The sequence below is a fragment of the Pterocles gutturalis genome, unplaced genomic scaffold, assembly GCF_000699245.1.
Source record: "Pterocles gutturalis isolate BGI_N339 unplaced genomic scaffold, ASM69924v1 scaffold3994, whole genome shotgun sequence".
NCBI lineage: Eukaryota > Metazoa > Chordata > Aves > Pterocliformes > Pteroclidae > Pterocles > Pterocles gutturalis.
Genome location: NW_010133002.1, coordinates 55495 through 61494, shown reverse-complemented (window position 1 = coordinate 61494; position 6000 = coordinate 55495).

Genomic DNA, 6000 nt, shown 5'->3' with positions numbered 1-6000 from the left:
TAAACTCTTTTCTGAAATGAAGTTCGCCCTGCCTTGATCACAAGAGTTGCCCTGTGAAAAAGTCTGTGCAGTCTGGGAAGGCTGCATTCCACTGTTGTGGATTTCATAAGCCCTATCAAAGCTGACATGAGGATTTAGGAACCCTAAATGTTTGCATAAATGTCTTTTAGGGACTAAATAATTGCCCCCTGAAGCACCCCCCAAAAAAGCCAAAGGAAACAGAAATCACCATCTACAAAGGATTAAAACAAATTTCTAGTTTCTCAGCCAAGCCATTTTGCAGTTACTATAAGCCAAAAAAAATGTTAGGAAAATTTTCAAGAGGTGAAACCGCTTCCTTTTTTGAGCCCTCATGTCTCCCAAACATCTTGTTGAATTTACCTCAAACTTTCCATTAAAATTCTACTTTGGCACAATAACACACTTATGAAATTTCAAGCAGATTGGTAAAAGGCAAAGTGTTAAAAAACCCAACCCGGAGTGGAAACCTAACTTCCAACTTATCTGTGGGGAGAATATAAAATGAGAAGTCTACCAAAGTGAACCAAGAGTACTGGGTTCTGTATGCACTGCATGTTTCTGAGCAGTAGCATCTAGTGCCATTTAGGCTGTTGTCATAGCGTAAATCCAAAGCTTCACTCAGATCACTCCTCAGCATTTTGTACTACCAGTTAAAACAAGCATTTTAGGAAAAAATATTCCATCATTCAATTTCCTTAGTATTGATGGCAGAAGGAGGTGATAACCCCCAAGATTTGCATAATCTCATGGAAATCTGATTATACTTAAAGGTTATTGATATATTTTATTCCCAAATTCAAGTAGCACCCTCTGCTGTTCAGTTCACATTGATCTACTGCCACCACCACCAAAAGACATCTTGGCTTAAGTAAAATGTCTGTATAATGATCTGTACTGGAAAATTGGAGAGTGAGAGATTGTTCTAGAAGTGTTGAGGTAAGCGTAAGAAACAAAAACGTACAGAAGCACTGGGAAAAACTATTTGCTGTGTTGTGGGGTTTGACTGTGAATTTCAACAGAGTTTGGCTATTTGGCACTAAGACAGAGTTTGTGCACAAGTTTGTGGTTAGCTTTATATTTAGATTTCAACAGAAGCTGAGAACCCGAGCAGGAAAGCACGTGTTCCTTTCACTGGCAGAGATATTTTCTCTCCAGACCAGTGAAGGTATACAGCTTTTTTAGAAATCTTTGGAAAAATCAGCTCATGGACCCCTCCAAGGTAATGCAAGAGATGCATACGTTGATTCTGCAGCACAAGAGGAGACTGCAGACTGAAGTGCTGTGGTTTTGGAGACTTATGCACTGACGATGTTCAGGACACACACATACGTCAAGCAGGCATACTAGACAGATTGCCTTTCCTTTCACTCTTCTTCTGAGCCCTTAGTGGGTTCTCTCAAGGTTGAGAGAAATTTGGCTGTTATTGCTCTAACCTCCATAAATGCCTGATGTCATTTACTCACACATCCTGGCAAAAACTTCTGTCTGATCTCTCCCAGTTGTTCACTCTCTCTCCCCCTCTCCCCGAGGAAGTTTCATCTAAGTGTCTATTTTCCTCTTATTTTTCCATCCACTTTTTCATCCCTTCCCAGGATTGCTACGGCACTACCAGCCAGGAGCATTACACAAAAGACTAAAGACGGTTTGTCATAGAAGGAGCAGTGTTTGGCACAGCAGCAGAGGAACGACCTGGTGATGTGGCACTTGGCCGGGAAGTCACTTTTCTGAAAGCCAGCTTGGAACATCACTGAAATCAATGAGGGTCTGCCCATAAGTCTCGGTCAGCTTTGGTCAGGCCCACGGTGCACATCTGGACTCAGTTTGTTCAAATGTGCCTGCACTATCCCACCTTTCATCCAGTATTACTTTTTGAAGGGGTTAAGGAAAGCCTCCGCCTTACATCTGATGCTCCACTCTTTCATGGTTCTTTTCCAGTAATGAGATTAATATGTGACTTTCTCATCTGTGTAATGTATTGCTACTGTAGATTCAGATTTATATTTTTTTTCTCTTCTGTTAGTATGTCAGCCTCAAAGAATGTGCAACCACTTTGCTCAAATGCACGAGTTGTTGATTTTTTGGGGTTTGTTTTGTTTTGTTTTGTTTTGAAGTAGGAATCTACAGTTTTGCCTGGGCTTAATATACTAGCTCACAATACTGTGTACTACCCTACTGTATTTGTAGTAGAATCACCATTAGCTGAGAATAAAGCAATATGTGGGGGAAGTGAACTCCTTGGCATAACCGGTAGAATTTTAGTAGAAAAATCCAACTTAAAATATTTCTAAAAATCACAGTAGGAGTTAGTCTCTATTTGGTAAACTCCAGTGCTTCATTTCTTGCTTGTATCATATGGTCAACCATGCAATTGTTTTAAAAGTTCATATATTCAGTGGTTTCCATGTGAAGATTTTGTTCTCACTAATGCACAGTTACAGGTGATAGGAGGAGCAAAAGTACAATGCATTTGCTTTTCGTTGCTGGAAATTTCTCAGATTTCAAAGCTGGAACCACTTAGAAGTGGCTACTCAAATGTGTCATGGAAGAGATAATAACTTCTCTGTTTGCCTTAAAAATGTGGCCCATGAATAATGTCAAAACACTTCTGTTTTACTGAAATATAACATGATTCTGTAATTTTAGCTTTACTTAGGAAGGAGTTGGTTTGCTGAAGAATTCACACAAGACTGTTTTCTGTTGTTACAGAAATGGGTTGGAATACATCTTAAAGTAAGGTACAATTTCATCTTTATGCAGAACATTTTAGTAACACTCGCAGTGGAATCAGGTTATATTTTTGTATTTAAAATGCAATAGTGACATGTTTTTCAAGGCAGACATTATATATAATTTTGTATTATCCTTTGATGATAGTACACATTGGTAAAGAATTTTCAAGAGTGTATAGATTTAGCATACCAAGAAGGAAGATTTAGAATATGATTGCTTTGAGTTGGAAACATTTCAGATCATGAGGTTTTTCTATATTTGCAGTTGGAAATTGACAGGAATTCTTCACAAAACTATTGGATTGGACACTTAACATGCTCTTACCTGTAAGAAAATCAGATTGTTCTTGTAACCTGCTAGCTATCCGTCCAGAGTAGTTGTGAAATAGAATTGTCCCCAATATTCCCATATAATTTTTTCCCCCCGGACTTTTGAAAGTATTTTGGCATGTACAGCAAATTGCAAGTTATTTTATTTAAAGCTATGGAGAGGAAGGACTTTTGTAATTTATGTTATGATTTTAAAGTTTTTATCCCTTGTAAACCAAAGCAGCCCTTTTCAACTTTGCTATTATTAATGAAGAGAAATTCTGAAAAAAATAGCCCACCTTTCTGAAACATCCAATGCATGCTATTTTTTTTGAAATGTGACAGTTTCAATCTTTATTATTTTTGTACTCTAATAATGTATTTCAAAATTACATCATTACAAAAACAATATTAAAGGAAATTTTGAAAAAAAATTGCACTTATTACCTCCTCAAACTTAATGAATATGATTGTGTATTTGTCAGTTATTTTCCTAGTTTTCCTTCCAAGGGAAATTTCTGCTCTCCTTTACACAACCTCTGGACACATTTTCAATGGGAGAATTACAAACGGATTTTGGAAAAGCAGATATAAAACTTCCTGGATGAGACATTTCCATTGAATGGAATGGTAAGGAAGTTATGAGCAGAAGATCAGGAAGCCTTGAGGACAGACCATGAAGATAAAGGCTGAAAAATGGGAAAAGGGTTGAATATTTAAAACATGGAAGTCCTGGACGCAAAAAGGAGATAGTGATGTAACTAGTGTGACAAGTGAGTGAATTGAAAGACATGGCTAATAATTTAAAAGACCTGTGGTTAATAAAAGCTAATTTGTGTGAATTGGAGAGAGAAGCTAGAGTAAGAGAAAATGAAGAGGAGGGAAGAGGTTACAGTGGGTAGACCAGTGCAGTGACTGAGAAAATATATAGCTCTGTAACTGTTCTCCGTGTTTTTATTTCTTTTCTTATTCTCCCTAATATCTACCAGTATATCTTTCCTTTTTTTATTTCTTCTCTGTGAATTATTACTCTGCTTGCTAACCCTCCTTCTCTGACCAAAGTTCATGAGTTTTCCTATCTAATCAGCATGGAAGGGGCATGTTCACCTGAACATGGAGTCAGCTAGGTGAGCAACCCCACATGTAACCTCTGACATGCATCATGTAAAGAACCACATGTGGGTCCCTGGCATGGATCTGACAAAGACACATAGCAGCACATTGCTCATCATAGCTTGATATGAGCAATGGTCACTTTTTATCACTTTTTCTTTAATAGGAGGAGAGAGAGTCCAGGCTGGATGTGTGACTGGAGGACCATGCACTCACAGACTACTTCACTTTCATGTAACTAAGAGCATTCAGTGTCCCTTGGCACTCCCTTTGAGAATCCCTCACAACTTTCAACCCATCCGTCCCTAAAGTTATTTCTCCAGAGGCTGGGAATCAAATGACTGAAGAGTTGGGAAGTCCATCCCTGAAAATGCAGTGGGAGAGAAAGGTGTCCAGCAAATAATGGAAACAATCACTGGAGGAAGACTGTTCTTTGGGACTAATATCTGTGCAGGGATTATCACAGGCTCCACATACCACTGAAGCCAACTGCAAAAGTCTCTGCGCTTTCAGTAGGGAGGTGGATGGTGTCCTATGGGCAGAGATTCACCCTACAGGAATAGTTTGAGAATGCTTAGCACAAAGCTGCAAAAACAAGTCATCAAATGGCATAGGTGAGCTCTTTGTAGGGGCAGAGTTTTATACGCTGGTTGAGCCAGCAGTTCTGGACAATTAATTTTAAAGAGAGGGGCAGGCACTGAGTCACATTTGTGCAGCTGAATTTGTTGCAGAACAAGTTGCTTTAGGCACCCTCAGTGCATTGTCAGCCTTTTTGCACCCTACTCAAAGAACAGATGGATTGATATTTGCTGAGGCTGCAGCTAATGTGCTAAATACACTAAGGACTCATAGCTTATTAGTAAGGAAATTAGGGATCATAAAATGCAACAAAAGAGCTAGTTTTCAGCAAGACAGCAACTTTAGCAGCTCAATTTTGATATTATGAACGGTTACTTTAGATACTTTACCAGCCAGGAGTTTGATCTAATACAGTCCCTGATACTTTAAAAAATCTTAATTAAAATTGTGATGCAGGTCTGATATGTAAGAAGAAGATACGTAACGGCATTCAGTTCATATGAAAGTGGTAACCAACTGGCACTCTTAGTGCAATTGGATACAGGCTGCAAAAGCAAGACATAACAAATTTAACATTCAGCCTTCAAAATTCAGTGCTAATTTTCCCAAATTGCAACTCACACCTGCAGATCATCCTCACAGTTGCCAAAATATGCCAGTGCTTTCATGTTCCAATATTCTTTATACATATAATTTTCAAATTATGGATCTCACTAATCTGCAAATCCTGACTCAGACAAAGCAGATAGGTGCAGTAACGAACGCTACAGCAATTGGTCATATACAAAGCAAAGGGATTTTTAAAAAATCCAAATGATTTAACATCCATTAGGTAATGCAGTAGGGAGAATGGTAAAATGGAGCTTAACTGCACAGCAAAATTTCAGGATGAGGAAAGTTCTTTTGTCTGGCACCTGTAGGGGAACAGCTGTAAGCAAAAGCCCTCTTGTCTCTACGATCATGAAGGAAATGTTCCTCAGGGACATTGGCCAGATGTAAAAAGAAGAGGGAAAAATGGGGGAAGGTAGCTGCTCATCATTCAGCAGCTGAGGTGATAAGTCAACAACATGAGCTGCAAATGAGGGTTCTCCTGGGAAAGATGTTCAAGTGTCCAGCCAGGACACTCTTGCCTCTCTGACGGCAAATTTATGTCCATCGTGCAGGGAAGGGGATGGTGGAACATGGGACACTCCAGACAGACAAATCTTAGAGGAAATAGATCACTAGCTGCTCAGCATATTTACATGAA